This window comes from Chionomys nivalis, chromosome 9, assembly GCF_950005125.1.
Source record: "Chionomys nivalis chromosome 9, mChiNiv1.1, whole genome shotgun sequence".
NCBI classification, from domain to species: domain Eukaryota; kingdom Metazoa; phylum Chordata; class Mammalia; order Rodentia; family Cricetidae; genus Chionomys; species Chionomys nivalis.
The window spans coordinates 12,087,393-12,107,899 of NC_080094.1; positions in this window are offsets into that span (position 1 = coordinate 12,087,393).

The following is a 20,507-nucleotide window of genomic DNA, read 5'->3' on the forward strand; positions in this document are numbered from 1 at the left end:
TGGACTCAAGAGACCTTTTTGGTCAGTGCTCCCACTTTCCAGATGAAGAAGTCAAGTCTGGGAGGTTCTGAGGTCACGTGAGCGAGTAGACAAAAGCTGATTTTAGCCTATGAGGACCTGAAGGTCATGGGAACGTCAGATTTCAGTCAAAGCCAAGGTCAGCACCTTTGGGACCTGTGAAAGTGGGCTTGCCTATCAACCCAACTGGACTGAGAGACATTTAGAGTGTATTTGTGGAGGGGTTTCCAGAGCAAACTGACATGCGGGACAGGGACAGAGGGGGAACAGTCTGTCCTGAGTATTGGCAGTATTATCCAATAGACTGGGGGGCTGGGGGGAGCAAAGAGCTGGGAGCACATGGTCACTTTCTGTCCTTCCTGGGCCACCTCTGCTGGGGACGTCACACTCCTGCTTCCTATGTGTCTTTAAACACAGATTTACAGCAGGGATTTTCCAACAGGCCTGCAGAAATGATGGCAAGAGCGAGGTTCTGGCTTCCAGGACTGAGCAATCACCGGGTTCTCTGCTCCTCCACCATTTCCCATCCAGCACCAGTGTTTGAGATTATCATGTTCTGAAATAGTGTTCATAGATGCTGTGGTAACAACTGATTGGCCAAGATGTGACCTAAGTCACAACAGAGACTGCAACTGACGTAAGAGTTTATTTCCAGCGCTCTCGTACAAGATGTCGTCGGTCACAGGGCAGACTGCACAGCCAGCTCCCCTCAGCACTGAGGAACACTGACCAGAGAGGCTGAGGTATTGGCTACATGGGTGGGATTTCAGCACCAAAGTCAGTGTGCCTTTGCTTGGTGGAGTCAGGCAAAAAACAACACACAAAAGCCTCCAAGTTAGTTAACCAGGGCCAGGGACAATTTCCTCTTTTCTCTTCCTGAGAACTATGGTTCAGCTCACCAGGACTCTGTTCCCACACTTTGATTGCTCACCCTGGCAACGGTTCCCTTGGGCACGGGTTCCCATGGGTTTAGGCCAAAAGCCTCTGGTCTGTGCTCAGGGGCCAACCTGTGGTGCATGGGTAGAGTTTCTATGTGTTTTTGTTTTGTTTTTCTGTCAGACAGTGAAGCGCCCACTGTGGTCTCTGCTATAGAGAAAGCCCATTGGATGTTGGCATGTTGGCTTGCCCTCCATTTCTTAGTTGTCCATTTGCCAAATTAAGACAAAAAAGAGCAAGCTGATCCTATTTACAGCATCTTTTCTGGAGACCATCCAGATGTGTCCCCTGCCAATGACTGTGATGTGGGGCTTATCACTAATTAACCATAATCACCATCAAAATGATCACCATCAACATTTTATCATTGTCACCATCAACGTTGTCATTATCACCATCAACATTATCACCATAATCATAACCAGCAACATTATCACCATAATCACAACCATCAACATTATCATTATCTCTATTGTCACCACCATCATCACCATCATTACCATCATTATCATCATCATCATTATCGTCATCACTATCATCAACATTATCACTGTCATCATCATCATCATTTTATCATCATCACCATCAATATTATTATCATTTCTATTGCTACCACCATCATCATCATCATTATCATCATTATCATCACCATCAGCATTATCATCATCAGTAGCAGCATTATCACTATAATCATCATCAACATTATCATCATCACCATCAACATTCTTACCATAATCATAACCATCAATATTATCATCATCTTCATTGTCACCACCATCATCACTATCACCATCAACATTATCACTATCACTATCATCATCATCATCATCATCATCATCATCATCATCATCAACAACACTTTATTGCTGTCATCATTAACATCATCATCACCATCAACGTTATCACCATAATCATAACCATCAACATCACCATCATCACTGTCATCATCACCATCAATATTATCATCATCACTCCCATCAACACTGTCATCATCATCATCACCACCAACACTGTCATCACCATCATCATCAGCATTATCACTCCCATCATCACAATTAACATCACTGTCATCATCACCATCACCATTTTATCATTATCATATTCACCATTATCAAGATCATTTATGTCTTTAGGAGAACAAAAATCTTTCCAGTGTGTTAGAAGTCAAGGAGCCTGCAGTAGTCAGCAAGAGGCAGAAGATAGGGACTTGGAGACGCTTCTAGAACTTCCAGAGAATGGTGTGCTGTGGCTTTTCACAGTCTCCTCAGTCCTTGCTCCTGGCTACTCTCTGGCACTCCTCAGCTGCCTCCTAGAGATGTTGAGTGACCTAAAGGCTTGAGAGCTCAGGGAATCTTAAGTGTTTATGGCCTTGGAGGTCACTTTCCTGCTATATTCTGGTTGCTGGTGGTGGGTTTGGGGTTGGAAGCCCAGGGTTTTTTCTGTTCTTTGTGTTCCTAGATTGGCCTTCTGTATTCTACAGTTAAGAACACAACTAACAACGAAAGAGCATCCATTCAGGAAAGTTTCACCGGGGTCTGGTGCAGGGCAGCCCATGCATTAGTCAGCGTTCTCTAGGGGAACAGAACTGACACTGCTGCCTTTGGGCCCTTGTGTTGCTGGCTGTGATTTGGGTTGGGATCTGCCTGTGCTGCTGGTATGGAAACTCTGGGCTGGGGGCAGGTGCCAAAGTTCGGCTGCAAGTCCTGGGGTGACCGCAGGATAGAGTGGAGCCTGTCTGCGAGTCTGAGTCTCTGAGAAGCAGAGAAAGGCACAAGAGCCACCAAAATAATATCACAGTGCCATCTAAGCTGGCTGCTGGCATGCAGCCTTCTCTCCCTCCTTACTCTCTGCATGAGGTGACTGCTTCCCCAGAGACTCCATTCTGCTTCTTCAGAATGCAAACAACTTTCATCCACCTCTCCATGAGCACCAGTATCACGGCCTGTCACCTTGGCCTTTGTTATGGGAGCTGGTTCAGAGAATGGCCCTTAGTGGGGTAGCTGCGCTTTGCTGAATAGTCACAGCATTTTTAGGTTTTACCTAGTTAATACTGGGGACACTCACTTCCAGCTGTGACAACCAGAATGTCCATAGATAATAGCCAGCGTCCTCTGGCTAGGAAACTTGCCTCAGGTTGAGGGTCACTCTCACCGTGGTTTATTGCCATAGCAATGGAACTGCATTTTAACATTTGATTTTTCGTTCCTGCTTCTTTCAGCATGAGCTCCTTTCACGGACTAATAGGAACCAGCTGGGAGAGGCTCCATTGACTCCACTCTACATCGAGTGTCCTTCATAGAAGCCATGCACCTCACACTTGGGTTGTGTCTGCATGTGGAGCCCACAGCTCCTGAGAAGGATGGGACTGGACCTCTTGCCGAGTGGCTGCTAAGCAACAACCCACCGCCTAATGTAGTAAATAAACAGAAACCTAGCTCACGAGTGTGGTTTTTGTAACACAGAGCTGACATTCAGCCACTCTCAGGCAGTCACCTCAATATACAACGCCTAAAAGAAGCAGGGCCCAGGTACAACCAATCAGGCTTTGGGCAGTGTCTCTACCTCTGTCCACAGCCAATCAGGCATCGGGCGGTGTCTCTATCTGTCTACCTCTGTCCACGCTCTGCAGGTTACAGCTCTGGCTTGGGCTGTGCTTGCAGTGCTGGGTGGCATACTCAGAGCTATTCCTCCATCCTGGGAGGCCTGCTTCAGGGATGTTTCCTACAGATCAGCCATTGCAAGCTTAGTTCTTTGGAGATATTCATGTGCTTGGTGGCTGCTGGGCACAAGAGAATCTCAGCAGAAGCTACAGGGAGCAGAGCTTTTTGTGACAGCCATCTCTCCTGGCACCCTCTGAGCCCTTAGCTCCCATTCCAGGAGCCCTTCATACACACCATCTAACCCCCATGATAGACATTATAATTTATGAAAGAGAGTGTATTCACAGAAAGGAATCTAAGGCAAAATTACCCTTCAGATGAACCTTACAAGCAAGGGCAGCCATGACGGTGGTTTGAAGCTGGGAGTGGCTTAGAAGAGAAATGACATCATCTCAGAGGCCATGGGGTTTTGAGGGGAGGCGCAAGCCTTCAGTTCAGTAGGACCGTGTGACTTCCCGGGATTACGGGCTTTCAGGTGGCGGTTTCCACAGCACGTGACCTAGCGCAACCTAGCCTGCTTGCCAGGGATCATTGTTAACAGGTGTTAGGCAGGACCACAAACTTATTCTGTAGCTGCAAAGGGGAGGAGAGGAGCTGTAAGACAACGACTTGGCAGGCTTCTTACCATGTCTACGGGGGGGGGGGGGGGGAGGGGGAAGGGAGGAGACTGCAGTGGGGCGTGGAGACAAAGAGACAGCTAAGACGGTGACGGTGTAACATCAGGTGTCAGGGTTATCTCTACAGCTCTGGAGACTGAGACACAAACGGTGCTCATTCGCAGAAAGTAAGAGGCAGGCCTGGCTTTGTCTTGAGGGGCCTGTCGTTCAAGGGCAATGTCTAGCCCGTTCCCACAGGACACCACCTCTCCAGGTGGTGCATAACTTGCTGGATGCTCAGGTCTGCCTGCCTTTTACAGCTGCCCAGAGCTCTGGATCTCTCCAGCTTGACTCAGTCTCCTGTGTGGAGGAGAGACTTGTGTCTCAGTGCGTCTTTCAGAGTCTAGCAGTCTTTTTGGGTCCCAGGAAGAGGGTTCAGGGATTTGTGTCACTGAAGAGGACTGTACTCACCCTCTGTCACACCTGAGGATGCTGGTCACAGAAGACAGTTGACAGGTGGGATGGTTATCATTGGTTGTCAACTTGACCACAACTGGAATTAACTAAAACCCAAAAATGGAGGATGCACCTGTGAGGGATTTTTTGCTTGATTTGAAGTGGGAAGATCTACTCCTAATCCAGATCTTGGGTGTAGGTAAGCATGCCTTTAATATGGATATTGAGTTGGGAAGAATCTTTTTTTTTAATTTTTAATTTTTTTTTTTTTTTGAGATGGGGTTTCTTTGTGCAAGAGTCATGGCTGTTCTGAAACTCATTTTGTAGACCGGGCTGACCTTGAACTCACTGAGAGCCTGCTTCTGCCTCCTGAGTGCTGGGATTAAAGGCCTGTGCCACCAGTGCCCAGTGGGAAGACACACTTTTAATCCTGATCTTTTGAGCTGGGAAAACCCACCTCTAACCTGAGCCACACCTGTTGCTGGAAGCCTATATGATGCCATGGAAGAAAGAAGGTCTCTCTGTTGCCTGCTTGTTCTTGCCTTGCTAGAAAGTCCATTCCTTCATATTAGAGCCTACTTCTTTGGCATTACAGCTCATACTGAAGACCAGCTGAGACACACAGCCTTGTTGCCCGAGCAACTACTGGATTCTTGGGTTTTCCCTTTATAGCCAGCCATTGTTGGATTATCTAGATAGCAGCCTATAAGTCTTTCTAATAACCCCCTATTATCTATCTATCAATCACCTATCATCTATCTATCTATCTATCTATCTATCTACCATCTATCTATCATCTATCTATCTATCTATCTATCTATCTATCTATCTATCTACCTATCTATCTTCATCCTATACGTTCTGTTACTCTAGAGGGCCCTGACCCTGGATTCAGTTGGGAAATGGAAATACCTTCTTTCTTTAGGAGAGTAGAGGGTACAGACAACATTGTGGAGCAGCAGTGACCATTATGAGACCACGAGGAAAGTCAACAGGAATGAAAGGTCCAGTGTCAGGGACAGAAAGGTGACAAAGGAGTATAAAATATACTGCTCACTGAATACACGCCCAGAGTCCTTCTACCCAGATACAAAAGCTAATACACTCCCTTTACTGTTGAGTTCAGCTTGACTTTTGTGTTGCTGCTGGCAACCCTGCCTGTTCTAAGCAACATCCTCCTTCTCCCTAGTGGGGTCAAAGAGAGGGCACCTGAGGGGCTGCCTGCATCTTGAAGGGGAAATCCTTCTATAGGCAGAGGACTAACCTACACTCCTTGTAAGAGTTTTCTCAGCTCAATAACATGACAAACCCATGGGAAATTCAGCATGTGTGTGTGAGCATGGGTGTCAACATGCATGTGTGCGTGCATGTATGTGTGGGTTTTCGAATAACCTATTAGCTATAATCTCATCAATGGATTAATCCTTTGATGAGATTAGCACCCCTAAGATCCAGACTTTTAAAGCCCCACCTCTGCACAGTCTGCCTTGGGGACTAAGCTTCAGCACACAAGTCTTTGGGGAAACAGCTAATATCCTGCCTTTAACCTCCATGTCCCAGGGCATATCTCATCATGGAAATGTCACCAAGATCCCTCCCTTAACAGTTCCTATATTGTAAAAGTTCAAGTCTAAATCTCCGTGGGGAGTCAAGGCAACTCAAATACAGAACCAATTACACACTTTCATCTTCCATGGAGAGACAGACATGGGGCAGATGTTTCTATTCAAATACGGAGGCATAAGAGCTTAAGGAGCAAAACCCAAACCCAACGGGTGGATTTTAAATTTCACAGCTCCACGTCTGGCATCTGGGTCTTGTGGCTCTGTCTTCGGGTGTCCTGATGGCCGCAGGCCACACGGTGTCTCCCTTAGACTGGTTCTCCTTGCCACTCTGGCTTTCCTGGCATCTCCAGCATTCCAGGGTCTCTGTTTCATCTTAGACCTCACCCTCACAGCTTCACCCATCCCCATCTCAGGGGCTGCCCAAAGGGCAATTGGCTCTATCACAAACTGCCTGACCTCCTTGGAAATCTTGGTGGAAGCCTCCATGATTCCAGGACTCTGAGCATCCTTCGCCCTGCAAAACCAGTCAGTAGTGGAGTGACACCAGGGTTCCCATCAGTTGCAGCAGTAGCCGGAGGTGTTTGGACAATGGCTACCATGATCTCTGAGTGTCTGGATGGTTGAACATAGTCAAATAAACACCAGAGAAATGAGCCCCGAGCCAGCAGGGCATCCTGAGCCTCTTCCCAAATTACTCTTTGAAAGGGATTTATACTCTTATGCCTTTGAGCCTGGGAAGAGTTGTGTGAATTGGCCAATTCCTGAAGTGCCTTCAAGTCTTCTTTCCCATTGTCCCCGTGCGAGGCTCTTGACTTCTTAGGGGATGCTAATCTCTTTAGCAATCACACCCTCCCTGGCTATCATTTTCAACTTTCTTCTTTGCTTGCAAAATTGTGAGTTTAGAAATCTGCTGGTTTTTGCTCTTCGTAATCATGGTAAATCGTTTCCGGCCCTCAGAACTGAGCCTGGTCTATCAGATGGCAGCCCTAGCAGGAGGCTGGAGCAAGGTCCGTGGCCTTTGAACATAAAAGGAACAAAAAGATGGCAGCATCAGGGGACCGGCAAGAGCAGGGAGGTGCTGTAGCTTCAGGGCTGAGTGGTTAGGTGGGAGGGAGCCTTTAGAAAGCCCAGCAGGACCTTCAGAATGTAGGCTGTAGGACGGCAGACAGAGGGAGGGGGCTGAGGCACTGTGGTCTCTCTTCCTCCCCTGTTCGCCTCCAGGACTGAAGCCTGCTGGAGCCTAGGAGTCAGTTCTCAGGGCATGGGGCTATGTCCTGGGTAGAGACCAGTAGAAAAGGAACCTTAGTGGAGAATGCCCTGTGCCTTCTTCCTTACCCTGTGCCTAGGAACAGCTTTTCTTCCATGCCTGGCCCAAGCTTTAGGAGAATGGGGAGAAAATGCCTGGAGGAGTGGGCAGGAGGCAAATACTGTGTCTGGGGGGCTGTGAGTGGGGATGGGAAGAGGAGGGGCGTGACTTGGAGATACTGGACTGGTACTATACAGTGTGAACATGGCCTATTCTTTTTAATAATCTTATTTTTTAAATCTGATTTTTTTGTTCATTTTTTTTTGTTTTGTTTTTGTTTTTTGAGACAGGGTTTCTTGGTTTAACAGCTGTGGCTGTCCTGGAACTCTCTTCATAGACCAGAACTTACGCTGGCCTCGAACTCACAGAGATCCACTTGCTTCTGCCTCCTAAATGCTGGGATTAAAGGCGTGCACCACCACCCCTGGCTTAGATCTAGATTTTTGGGAATCAGCTTTCATTCTTTGTTCTGTTTGTACCAAATGCCTGGGGTGCTTGTGTGCTGCCCAGCCAGCTGTGGAGAATTTATTTCTTTGTTTCCACATTGTGATAGGGATCTCTGCTCTGACCCATTCAGTGTGGAGAATCTGCAGATCAGTACCGGCATATCCTCACCGGCTTCCTTCTGTGGGATCACATATCACGTCAGACGATTAGGAACCGGGCAGCTCCAGGCAGCTCCTGGTGGCCAGGGGCAGACTGAAAGCTGAGTTCAAGTTTGTATTCACGTCATTCTTGGTTTTGACACCAGACATTTATCACATTTCACTCGTTGGCTCACAGAGAACATGACTGTCTGAGGAAACATGGTTCTTGTGTGAGGAGCCTTAACAGAAAGAACATGCATTTTTTGCTTCCATGACCTTGTTCAGTTTCGTGAACAAGTTTTATGCTGATGGGCGTGTAAGGATGTCCTCTGGAGGCTGGTGTACAGAGGGTACACTTCCTTAACATTCTTACGGAGGGAGGGGAAGCTGACATTCTCCTTGAATGATCCTCTAGGACCAAGTAGAAGGCCAACCCTCTAGACGCATGCACGCTCGCCTCTCTGGGACTCACCTGCTGCTCCTACTGTGTGTCTCAATACATTCTCCCTTCCTCTGTTGGTGACTTTAGGGAACTCTTTCACATGGTGCTACCAGCCTTCTTGATGCTGTTCAGTGTGGCGCTGTGAACAGAACATGGCGATTTCCACAGAGCAATGGTCTTCCTTCCTTCTCTCTCTTTAGAATTATCTTTATTGTTTTATGTGTACGAGTGTTTTGTCCACATGTATATGTGTGTACCGTGTGCGTACCTGGGGCCTGAGGAAGTCAGAAGATGGCTTTAGATCATCTGGAGACTGAAGTCACAGACAGACACTGGAAACTGAACCCAGATCCTCCACATTAGCGACAAGTGCTGTTTAACCCCGAGCCATCTCTCCAGCCTAGTTTTCCTTCTCTCTAACTCTCCATCTTTCTTCTCTGGTTTCCTAGAGTCATGAAGTTGTCAGTTAGACATTCTCCAGGGCTCCTATCCCTCGTCAGTAGATGCTGCTGAGACTACCATGGATGAGATGGATTCATGGCCTCAGATAGGATATTTACGTATAATTTATGATTGGAGCGCTTACAGAGGAATCTGAAACTTTGTCATGTTTGCCTGGTCCAGGATACCACATCTTTCACTGGTTTCAAAATCTTGTCTGTGTCTAAATCACACAAACGCCCCGAGGAGAGAGCTCTTTCCTTGTGTTTCTCCCAAAGCCCTGAAATGTTCCCAGGACACGTGTTAAGTGGTTTTTGGCTCCTCTAGATTTTGAAAGGTGTCCAGAAACGTTCAGCCTCTGCTTGCAGGAAAAGCTGCACAGGAAAATAGACCTGAGACCACTGAATCACTAGTCTGGGGGCTGTCAGCCTCACGGGGGTGTGCTGAGCGCCTTTCTCCTAGTTACAGCCGCCAATCTCTGTCCCCATTAAGCTGAAAATATAGCTGGTCCCATTGCAGTGACTCAGCACCGAAGAACTCATCGATTCTGGCTTTAAAATTAACTGCCGAATGCAAAAGAGACAGCTCAGCATGGGGGAAGGTGAGCAGCAATCACACCTTGCCACAGGGAAGGGAGAGAAAGAGAGAGAGAGAGAGAGAGAGAGAGAGAGAGAGAGAGAGAGAGAATTCTAAAATGGAAATTAGCTAGGAACTGGAGGTAGGAGCTGCCAATCAGAAAATGTGTCATCAAAGAAGCATTTCCGTGGGGGTTATTTGGGAAATCATTATGATGCCAGAGGATGCAATTGTATTTAGTATTCCACCGAGTTCACGGTCCCAGCCCTCCTCGCGGCCTCCCGCAGAAGAGAAGCAGGGCGGACTTACGGTGTCTGGTCGATATTTCCTCTTCTACCCTCCTCTCCGCCTTGTCTCAGGCAACCCAGATGAAAGTGTTCATGAGTTATTTATTCCAAAATCTAAGAGCAGGGAGATGGGAGGAAGGAGTGAGCGGGGGACCCTGCCCTTCCTCCATCTTCTCTGATGTGGGTCATTCACCTAGGGGCAGGCTGCTGGACACTGTCTGTCTCAAGGGATGTGGTCTGGGAACTGGAGTGGCCGACTTTGATGTAGACCCAAATAAATAAAAAAACCAGAAAGACTGTTGCTGCAATATGAAGAGCTTGGATGTCTGAAGATTTGGCCTTCAGTTGGAGGCACTGTTTGGGGCCAGGATGGAATACTCAGGAGGCAGAGCCTAGCTGGAGGAAGTGGGTTGTGTTAGGGCGGACCTGAAGATTATACTTTGGCCTCACTTCCTGTTTCCTAACTGTATAAGCAACTCAGCAGCTGCCTTGCGATTCCACCATCAGGTCTTCCCCTCCATTGTAGATGGCACCTGCTCAGACTATGAGTGAAAACAGCGCTTCTATGCTGAAGGGGCTGCTTGTCAGGTCACAGCAACAAGTTAAATAACGGACACACCTGTGGTTTCTCTTTTTCGTGTTTAATTGTTTCTTAGTATTTCTTTTTTCCATACTCCATCCCTTTATTTTTAAAAAGAAAATTTTTGCCGGGCAGTGGTGGTGCACGCCTTTAATCCCAAGGAGGCAGAGGCAGTCTGTGAGTTGGAGGACAGTCTGGTCTAAACAAGATAGTTTCAGAACAGCTAGGACTGTTACACAGACAATGTTACACAGAGAAAGCCTGTCTCAAAAATCCAAAGCGGGAAGGAGAAAGAAAGAAAACTTTATTTCGTACCTGCATGTATGTGCATGTGTGTGCATGTATGTGCATGTGTGTGCCAATGCCATAGCACAGAGCTTAGAGGACAACTTTTGGGAACCAGTTCCCTCCAACTGTGCGTGTTCTGGGGATTGAACTTAGGTCACCAGGCTTGCCCACAAGCTCTTAACCAGTGAGCCATCTCTCCAGCACTGATTTCTCTTTTAATAGCCAGAGGAAATCTTTGCAGCACACCCCTGACTCAGCACTTTTCTGTTCGTAGCCTAAGAGGGGCTCCTGGGAGCTGGTCTTCCGTTAAGACAGACAAGAACAGGGTGGGATTCCAAAGCAGGGAGCTTATGTTTGGTTTTATCTCTATGGTGATGTCTCAGAGGCCAGCCTGAAATGACCAGAATAACAAGCACTTACTGCCTCACTCGAGGGATTTTAGTGCACACCGTAGGCCAGCAGATCCTGACTGGCTTGGTCTGGCAATCTGTGGCTCGGGGTGGAGAGCAGTTGGGCTCAGCTCCAGCAATGGGGTGGGCTCTCGGAGTCAGTTGTGCTGAGGTCCTGTCTGGAAGAGCGGCAAGGGCCAGGATGCAGTATGTGCAGGCCTGATCACAAGGGCTACGATATAGACCCTTAGCCCTGTGATCCTGTGTCTTCTCATTGGTCAAAGCAACCTCAAAGTGAGGGGGTTGGATGTCCATCTGCCCTGTGGGGGCCCAGAAGGTTATAGGCAGAAGGGAGCCAGCCTACAAATATATCATAGAATGCAAGATCAGTACCAATGATCTGGTGGACCACAGACCCCCACGCCCATGTCTTCAACCATGAAGTGATTCTATCAAATGTAGTCATAAATGAGTTACATCTGCAGTGACATCTCAGAAAGCAGCATGCCCTCCTAGACACTCTATGGGCACCATGTCTAAGGCACCCGTCAATGAGAACCCAACAGAGATGCAAGCACCATATTGGTTTGTCAGGGCTGGTCTGTATTTGGTTGTTTCCAGCTGGTTAAGTCTCTTAAATTAAAATTTTAGGTAGATGAGCGTGAGGGTCTGTTGACTGAGGTTTCTGTCTCACTCTGTCCTGCAGCCGTTCAGTCCCAAAGAAACACACAGAGGTTTACATTAATTATAAACCGGTGAACCTATTAGCTCAGGCTTCTTATTAACTAATTCTTAAATCTTAAATTAGCCCATAACTTTTGTCTGTGTTAGCCATGTGGCTTGATACCCTTATCAGTGAGGCCTTCTCTTCTTGCTTCCTCTGTGTCTGGGTGACGACTGCAGACTCAGACTTTCCTCTTCCCAGAATTCTCCTGTTCTTGTTGCTCTTGCCTATACTTCCTGCCTGGTCGCCCCGTTTATATTGCCTGCCTGGCTACTGGCCAATCAGCATTTTATTAAAATACAAGTGACAAATCTTTACAAAGTACAAGACCATTGTCCCACAATAGTTCACAGCATACAGAGGGGAATCCCATATCAAGTGTAAATGCTTGTACTACCAGCATTTGGGAGACAGAGGCACAGGATCATGAATTTGGGGTCTGCCCGGGGCTACATAGTGAATCTCTGCTTCAAAAATCCCTAAGGGTAGGGGTGTAGTTTAGGGGATCTTGCCTAGCAGTGTCTAAGGTCCTGGGTGCCACCGTTGGGTGCCTTCTCCTGGGTGCCACCTCCAGCACCAAGACTTTAAGTGAGTACTTAAAAATAACTCAGAAGTTAAAATTACAGCCAGATGATATTAAAATGTAGAAAGCATATTTTATAACCGTTAGCATGGATTGCTTTACCTAACATCCTTTTTTAATCAACGCTCTCTGAAGCACATTGCCCGTCCACTGTGACATATTAGTTTTAACTTGCACAGATGGGAGTTGAGTTTTCTGTTTGAAGACCTTTTTTATATTAAAAAAAAAAAAGTCAAAGAAAAAAATTTAAGTAAATTAACACACAAAAAGCATGCATAAGGCTTAAGTTTTGAGGCTGTTTTTGAATCTCCTTCCTGAACTCTAGGAAAATGTGGCATGGAGTGAGGGTCCAGAGTCCTCCTCACAGGGCCATGGTCACTGTTTTCCTCCCAGCAGTGGTCACGTGTTCCAAGCTGGTCCTTCTGTCCTTGGTCTTGCTTGACTTCAGGGTGGCCATGTCAGACACATTCTCATCGCTACGACAAAACATCCAACAGGAAACAACTTAAGGAAGGAAGGGCTTGAGGGTGCAGCCCATCACTGTGGGAAGGGTATGGTGGCAGCAGTGTGAGGAGGAGGCTGTCCTCTTCCATCTGTAGTCAGAAAGCAGAGAGAGAGAGAGAGAGAGAGAGAGAGAGAGAGAGAGAGAGAGAGAGGAATGCTGGTGTCCATTTCATTCGATCCAGTGTTGTTCTGAGCTGCACAGCTGGCTGGCGCTCAAGGTGAGGTTACACTCTGGCCAGTGACACAAGGTTTCTGGGACTCGGTTTCCCTGTTGGTGCTTGTGGTGGATAAGAACAGGGCTTGCCTTGGAGGAAATGAGGAGGGTTAAACGGGTGAAGACACCACACTTACTCAGAGGGTCTCTGGACTCAGAACTACCTTCTCCTTCACATGGATCACACTTCATCTTGTTGACGTAAAGACTGCTGAACCCTCTCAACCCAGAGGCCATTCAGAGGCTGTGTGATAGTCTAGCCAGCATGGTGACCATATGTTTGTGCCTTAGCGGTCCACTTAGGAGATCTTGGGGTCTTTGTGGTGGGGGTGGGGTGAGTGGAGTGGTGATACTATTAACTTATCAAAAAGCATTTCTTCTGAATAAAACATGCTAAATCCACCAGAGGGTGTTTTTAAAAGTCATTTCTAAGTCACCAGGGATTTCAAGTAAGCTCAGTGTCCCTAAGGGTGAAAACGTCACTGACTGAATCTTTCGGAAGAGAAAAACCAGGGCCCCGGAATGACCCCGTCACCTGCCAATACTTTGAAAGAAACCAGTGTGCAGTTTGACCTCCGGGGCAGATGTCACATGGTTGAGGTGGGTAGAGATAGAGTGACTCACAGCCCAGACAGCCAATCCAGACCCCAGGGGACTTCCTTTTAATGGGGCCTGCTCAGATGCTGGAGGATTTGAGTGAAACCAGAGCCAGCCGGGTGGGAATGAGAGGATTACGAAGCCAAGTAAAAAGCAGGAGCCATTTTCGTTTTCCTTTCACACGTGCCGTTGGATCAGAAAATTGAGAGTTAAAAGTAATTAAAAAGCTCTTCCAAATGGCATAGGGTCCCGAGGAGGCTGCAGCCCCTGATGGCTGAGAGCGAGGTACGATGGGTGGATAGAAAAGCAGAGGACACGTGGTTGTTGGAGCTTGGCCCACGCGGGTTTCCTTTGCTTTCCAAATCACAAAGCAGAAGCGGCTTAGCCTAGAACTCGCCTCCATCTAAACCAGCCGCGTGTGCGGAGGCTGGAGGGTCCCACCACAGAAGGAAGGTTCCATCATGCCCTCCCTTCCAGGATAAACTGCCAGAGATCACGAAGCGAAACAAATCCGGCATGAACGGGAGCAAACAGAAGGACCGACCAGGGCGTACTTTGAGTTGATCGCCACGGACTGGGACTTTAGGGAATGGCTTTAGATATGTCTCCCGTGAAAGGGGCGTGTGCCTTCTTTCCTTAAATCTGTGTGGCCCATGTTACCTCCAAGGCTAGGCTATCAAAGGGCACGTGGAACCTGCACAGCTGTTGCTCCTCCACCCTCCTTGTAGACTGTGTGTTGGGAGAGTTTGGATTTGGGTTTTCTCTTGACAACAGCAGGGAACTAGAGACCTTGGTAGATACTGTGCCCTTGGCTTCAGAGGCTGGGTTAGGGACAAACATGTAAGACTCATATTTGGAACTTAGGTTTAAACTATGGGGTAGACAACAAAACAAACAACAATAACAACAACAACAACAACAACAACAACAAAAAAAAAACCCACCTTTCTCCCAGGACTCCTGAAAGTGCAAACAGGTACAAGAACAGAAGAACTGACGTGTGAGGGGGACCATTGAGGGCAGAACTGGCGGGGAGGGAGGTAGGGGGGGTGGGAGGAGGAGGGAAATGAGGAAAGTTTGCTTCCTGACTCTGGATTTGAAAGCCTGAGTCATTCTGTGCCTTACCTTTGGACTTCTTAACCACATAAGGTACCAGTTCTTCCCGTCATCCTTTCTTCATAGTAATTTCTATTTTGTCTGCCAATTGCAATCAGGACAGAGTGGTCCACACGATGGTCACTTCAGTAAAGGTCTGAGATGATCCACTGGTGCTAACTTCCTGGGGAAAGAGTCTGGCAAGAAGGTCTCCACATCTGCTCCCGTCAGAACAGAACACCGTCTCCTAACTGGGACTTGGTGATGCTCTCACGTCTGTGGACTGTGGTTGGGATGACAAGGAGCTAGACAGTCATCTGACTTTGCAGACATCTCTACCAATGCCCCACTGTGACTATGGAGACCCCAGAAGCTGGGCCACACCTGGAAGTTATTAGTCTCATCCTCATTCATCTTGCCCTAGAAGACAAAAATAAATGCTGTGCACATATGGTTATTAATGTAATATGTATATAATAAATATTATGTGTTTAGTTATTACTATTTGGCAAAAGACACAGATGAAAATCTTCATTGTTTGAAACTTCAACATGGATATTGTTTTGTCTAGACTCTGTGGTTTGGGGTTTTTTGAGACAAAGACTCCATCTGCAGCAGAGTCTGGCATTGAACTCCCAATCCTCCTGCTTCAGGCTCTCCTGGGCTGGGATGGCAGATACATGTGCACCTCCATGGCCAGCCAGCCTCGGTCCTAACTAACAAACAAGGGGGTGAAAACCCCTAAGCCCTTTCTCCTTTACTATGAGATCCAAAGTTAAGTCTAGTCCAGCTTTTTTGTCTTTTTGAAGGACTGGTTTTAACTCCAGGGGTCTGTCATCTAGAGTAGCTGAACAAGACGCCTCAAGGGCTCAGCGCCACTTGAAAATGCTCCTCTAGCGTCGTTTCCAGTTGGTGGGAGGCAGAATCCGTAAACACACTCTCTGTGTTCCCTATTGTTTACATACTTTCGTAAAAGGGGGTGATTTCCCTTCTGCTCCATAGTTATAATGTCTCACGACTGGCTGCCAGGAACTAAAAGTATGCAGAGAAAAATCGCTCATCTCTCCTTCTTCCAGTGACCTTGGAAAACATAAACAACAAGCCTGTCACCAGTTTGCAAACACCTTTTCTCCTTGGAGGAACAAACCGGCCCTTGAGCGTGCAGATCACAGGAAGAAGACAGGCTATACACATTACACTCCTCACTGGGAAAGCCATGGGGGCCTTGAGTGTGAGAACAGAGAGCACTCCCCGCTTTCTCAGACAGGGGGAAATGCCCTAAGATAGGGACTGAGCCACACAATGGGACCAGCAGCTTCACACTTCTGCCATGCCTTCCCCACTGCACCCTTCCAGCTGCCAAAATAAAACCTTCTCCGTCCTTAACGGCTTCTCCTCAGGTACTTTGTCACAACAATGAGAAAAATCATTGATTCAGATAGGAGGAAGAACATGAATGAAGCAGGGAGAATGTCAGGGATTTGCTCAGCTGCAAGAAGCTAGGTCTCTTCACTGAGGGTGGGGGCACCCAGGAGGAGTGGGCATGGCAGAGGGAGGTGCCAAGATGCACCCGCAGAGTCACCCTTCAGAAGGAATGGGGCGGGGCCTCGCTGACTCCCCCATCCCAGAGCCTCCTTCCTTGTGGCTATGTTGTCACGACGATGGAAGCTGCTGACTCTGCTCTTGTCTCCAGGGATGAAGGTCAGTGTCACAGCAGCATCCACTCTGATGCTGTCTTCACGCTGAGACCCTGATATTCAATGTGAAATCTGCATTGATGAAATTTTCATTACAGAAACATCTTCCCTTTCATGGCCTCGTTAGTCTGTGGCTTTGGGGATCCGCTGGCTTGGGTTTGGTTACCCTGTGAGCTGAAGATGGGGCGTTATTAAACATTTAGATGAGGGATGGTGTGTCAGGACGTCCTCCCCCATCGTGGGCAGAGCATGAGGGGCTTTGCTAATGACTACAAGGGAGTCAGGGCTGGGAGCCAATTACAGCATCCTCTGTGGTCCGAGGGAGCCTCCACCTTCTGCCTGCAATGGAGAGGAGCTGCCTGGCTGCAGGACGCAAGAGAAGCCCAGTCTTCCATCCACCTCACATCCACCAGGTCGCCTGTGTATCTGAGCAGGCTCCACCCACTTCTGCACCTCACAAACAGCATAAGGCAGGTTGACCAGATGGACATTTGGACACAGTGACTGTGGACTGATTTGGGTTAAAGGAGGATGCTGTGTTGCAAGCTGGTTGTGTTTAACAAATGTTTTTCCAAATGTGAGAACATAGTCTGTGTCTCACGTGTACACACCTGTCAGATTTTCTCACCTGTCCTATGGGACAGGTGGCCTCATCGTTCCCACTTTACAGATGGGCAAACTCTGGCCAAGGCTTGTTAGATAGCCTACAAAGGGCTGCCTGCTGGTTGGGAGCAATGGCAGGCTTTGAATTCAGCATGTCTGATTTAGAATGTATGCTTTAACATCTATGGGATATTTCTTAATAATTCTGCTTTCTTTTTCTTTCTTTCTTTCTCCTTTGCTTCCTCCCACTACCCCCCTCCCTCTATCCCACTCTTTCTTCCTCCTTCCCTCCTTCCCTCCCTCCCCCCCCTTTTTTTTTTGAGACAGGTCTCTAGCATAGACTGACCTCAAACTTACTATATGACCTAATATGACAGTGAACTGATTTTCCTTTTTGGTGGAACACAGGACCTGTGCATTAGGTGAGCATTCTACCACCCGAGCTACACGCTGGCTTTCTTCTGTACTTTTCAAGTTTCATTTCAACAATAATGAGGCGTCTGAGTTTAAGACACTCTACAAACATATAGCTTGCCTGCCAAAAACCTGGAGGCTCAACAAAGATCTAGGGCAGCGGTTCTCAACCTGTGGGTCGTGACCCCTTTCGTGCAGGGTGTGTGTGTGTGTGTGTGTGTCCAATGACCCTGTCACAGGGGTTACCTAAGACCATTAGAAAACACAGATATTTACATTATGATTTATAACAGTGGCTAAATTACAGTTATGAAGTAGCAATGAAAACAATTTTATGTTGGGGGATGCGATTTCCACCACAACATGAGGAACTGTATTAAAGGGTTGCAACAGTAGGAAGGTTGAGAACCATCGTACTAAGGATTGCTTGGTGGGAGGTCCCATTGTGCACTTCCAGAAGACTCTAATAATGAGAGGATTTAGTGTTTGTTAGCTAGGCATGATGGCAGCTTTTAAAAAGAGTCCCATCTCCGAGGAAGACTGACAGAATAATTATAACTACGCCAGGGTGGGGGAGAGAGGACCCCATTTGAAAGCAGTGGAGGGTGACTTAGGCTGCCAGGACTTGCTGACCGCGATCCCAGACAGCTTGAGACACTTTGAGGAACGACACCCATGGCTGACCTTCCGGCTCTACAAGCACACACACACCCACAGCTCTCCTCCAATCTCATCGGAGAGTGAATGAGAAATAAATGCTTTCATATAAGCACAACTAGAATGTTCGTAGCCAGCAGATTTGCATAAATAAGCAGTAAATGGAGTTTTTGGCAGAAGGAAAAATGGCAGTCAATGAGATGACTCGTGACAAATGAACAGAAAGGGTGTGTGTCTGAGGTATGTATGTGTGTGTGTTTTGGTGTGTATGTGTTCTCTGTGTGTGTGTTTGGTGTATACACATTCTGTGTGTATATGTATGGTATGTGTGTGGCGTGCATGTATGGGTGTGTGCGCATGTATGTGTTTACATGTTTGGTGTACGTGCTTGTGTATATATGTGTCATGTGCATTTAAACATGAATATATGAATCAGCAATAAGAATTAGCTTTGGCTATAGTTCTATTACATAGAGAGTCAAATTATTTGGCACAAATAATATAATAACCAGGCTAAGTAATTTTAAGGATTTAAAAAACCCTTTGATTGTGAAAGTGGTAATCATTTTTTTTTCAGATGTGTATGGGTCAGAGATTGACATCAAGTATCTTCTCCCTTTTTCCATCTCTTTCTTCCGTATTTTTCGAGACAGTGTCTCGCTGAAACCGGAGCTCACTGATCGACTAGACTTCCTGGGCAGAAAGGCCCTGGGTCTTCTTGCTTCCACCTTCTCAGTGGTGGGGTCATGGCATGCACTGCTCTACCTGACTTTTCTGTGTGTGCTGGGGCTCAAAGTCAGGTCCTGGTGCGTGCATAGCAGGCACTCAACCAACTGAGCCACCTCCCCAGTCCTGGGAATCTGCATCTTTAGGAAGCTCCAGACCTTCCTTTGAGAGAGAGGGCAAAGGGAGTGAGCCCAAAGCTGAAAGCAATACTATGGAGCCCAGAGCTCAGCTCCTAGGTGGTTGATACAATGTGAGAAATTGTGACGTAAACGCCTTCTGTGAGCGACCTATGCTTTCTCCAGTCACCCTGAGAGAGGTCCTGGCTGTCCTGCCTCTTAACTCTGTAGATCTTGGCAAATGGGGCTCAGACCAGCTGGAGTCAGGGATCCATCCACACATTATGTGTTTATTTGCTTCTGCGGCTCAAGCAAAGAAAGTTCAAGACAGGGCTGAGGCAGCAGGAGAAGTAGCCAGCGCTGCCTGTGGATCTGGGGACTCAGATTGCCTAGGATACCTGGCTCCCGAATCCCTGCTTGTGCCAAGGTCAAGTCTTACTGGACACAGAAGGTATATGACTGTGTGTCCCAGGAGGCTGTGGTTTCTGGCTTCTGGAGGGCTCCCTGCCCTCTGTGGTGAAGGGAAAACATGAATGTTTTCAATGTTTCAAGGCAAAAGGCGTACAAGGGCCTGTGGTGGCTGCAAGGTCCTCCTGTGACAACTGAGGGGCTGGCTCTAATTCCAGGTCCCCAGGGTTGCTTCAGTGAGGTCACCCCAGGCAGAAACCTCAGAGCCTGGGGAGTGCTGACTTGGCCTGCTTCACACTGTGCAGGTGACAGGGTCAGGGTTCTGTGAGTCTCTTGGGAGCCTGCTGGGGCTGGAGAAGCTTTGAGGCGCTCTCTGCTGGTGATGATGAACCTGCTGGGCCAACGTCACTTCACCTGATGGAGAGAACAAACAGTGGAACGACATGAGTCACTTTCTCTTCCTGCCATTTTTTTTTCTTTTGGAAGTTTGCAACAAATTTTTATATCATTAATAGAGGATGTACTTTCCAGGCCTCCACAATCCTTAAAGTAATTAAAATCGAAAGCCGCAGCTCTGGGAATGTCACCCCGATCTCATGAGGATCTGGGGGAATTGGAAGATGCCGGCAGCTCCACAGGGAAGGAGCTGAGCTCAAACCAGGACCAGGGCTGACAGGACAAGCTGGAAGCCAGAAGTAAGCAAGGCTCAGCTTCTTAGTAGACTGCAGAGCCTGCTAGAGGTCAAGGGTGAGGTCAGGGCAAGGTCACTGCAGACCTGGAGGGTGGCAGCCTTTCTCAGAAAGACATTGGAGGGCTGGAGTCAGGGATCCATCCACACATTATGTGTTTATTTGCTTCTGCGGCTCAAGCAAAGAAAGTTCAAGACAGGGCTGAGGCAGCAGGAGAAGTAGCCAGCGCTGCCTGTGGATCTAAATGAGACGGAGAAGAGGACACTGTGGGACCCCAGACTTGGCACAGAGCCCAGGACAGACACACAGCATGTGGGAAATCTCCAGGTGCAGCTCTGAGGCAGAGAGGGGAG